This window comes from Bos grunniens, chromosome 12, assembly GCF_055505025.1.
Source record: "Bos grunniens cultivar Pamir isolate PY7600 chromosome 12, Bosgru_T2T1.0, whole genome shotgun sequence".
NCBI classification, from domain to species: domain Eukaryota; kingdom Metazoa; phylum Chordata; class Mammalia; order Artiodactyla; family Bovidae; genus Bos; species Bos grunniens.
Window position 1 is genome coordinate 64,094,258 of NC_141176.1, and position 1,460 is coordinate 64,095,717.

General features: G+C 42.0%; 1 non-coding gene across 1 annotated transcript; it reads left to right on the forward strand.

Moving 5' to 3' along the window:
• Positions 1 to 490: 490 nt before the first annotated feature.
• On the forward strand, positions 491 to 595 carry LOC147361830 (U6 spliceosomal RNA). The gene has a single exon (XR_015138519.1). It is a non-coding gene; the product is annotated as a U6 spliceosomal RNA (small nuclear RNA).
• The last annotated feature ends 865 nt before the right edge of the window (positions 596 to 1,460 follow it).

Consider the following 1,460-nt stretch of genomic DNA (forward strand, 5'->3'; position numbering starts at 1 on the left):
CTTCAATCTTTCCCAGCATCAGGGTCTTTTCAAATGAGTTAGTTCTTCACATCAGGTGGCCAAAGTATTGGAGTTTCAGCTTCAACAAGAGTCCTTCCAATGAACACTCAGGGCTGATCTCCTTTAGAATGGACTGGTTGGATCTCCTTGCAGTCCAAGGGACTCTCAAAAGTGTTCTCCAACACCACAGTTCAAAATCATCAATTCTTCAGCATTCAGCTTTCTTTATAGTTCAATTCTCACATCCAGTGAGCGGTGGCTGCACGGTGCTGGAGAGGTGAGAGGCCGAGAGGAGATACCCCACACCCAAGGTCAGAGAAACTGCAATAAGACAGTAGGCACTGAGAGAGGGCATCAGAGGACAGACAGACAGAAACCACAATGAGAGAAAACTAACCAATGTAAACACATGGACCACAGACTTGTCTAACTCAATGAAACTATGAGCCGTGCCATGTAGGGCCACCCAAGACGGACAGGTCATAGCGGAGAGTTCTGACTCATTAACACATATACAAAAATTGGAATGATACAGAGATTAGCATGGCCCTTGCACAAGGAAGATATGCAAATTTGTGAAGCATTGCGTCCATGAATCAAGGCAAATCGGAAGTGGTCAAACAGGAGATGGCAAGACTGAACGTTGACGTTTTAGGAATCAGTGAACTAAAATGAACTGGAGTGGGTGAATTTAACTCAGATGACCATTGTATCTACTACTGTGGGCAAGAATCCATTAGAAGAAATGGAGTAGCCATCACAATCAACAAGAAAGTCTGAAATGCAGTACTTGGATGAAATCTCAAAAACGAGAGAATGATCTCTGTTTCCAAGGCAAACCACTCAATATCAGAGTAATCCACATCTACGCCTCGACCAATAATGCTGAAGATGCTGAAGGTGAACAGTTCTATGAAGACTGACAAGACTTTCTAGAACTAACACCAAAAAAAGATTCATTATAGGGAACTGGTATGCAAAAGTAAGAAGTCAAGAGATACCTAGACTAACAGGAAAATTTGGCTTTGGAGTACAAAATGAAGCAGGTCTGGGGCTAATAGAGTTTTGCCAAGAGAATGCACCGGTCATAGCAAACACCCTCTTTCAACAATACAAGAGAAGGCTCTACACATGGACATCACCAGATGGTCAACACGGAAATCGGATTGATTATATTCCTTGTAGCCAAAGATGGAAAAGCTCTATACAGTCAGCAAAAACAAGACCAGGAGCTGATTGGGGTTCAGGTCAGGAACTCTTTATTGCCAAATTCAGACTGAAATTGAAGAAATTAGGGAAAACCAATAGACCATTCAGCTATGACCTAAATCATATTCCTTAGATTATACAAAAGTGACAAATAGATTCAAGGGATTAGATCTGATAGACAGAATGCCTGAAGAACTATTGACAGAGGTTTGTGACATTGTATAGGAGGCAGGGATCAAGATCATCCCCAA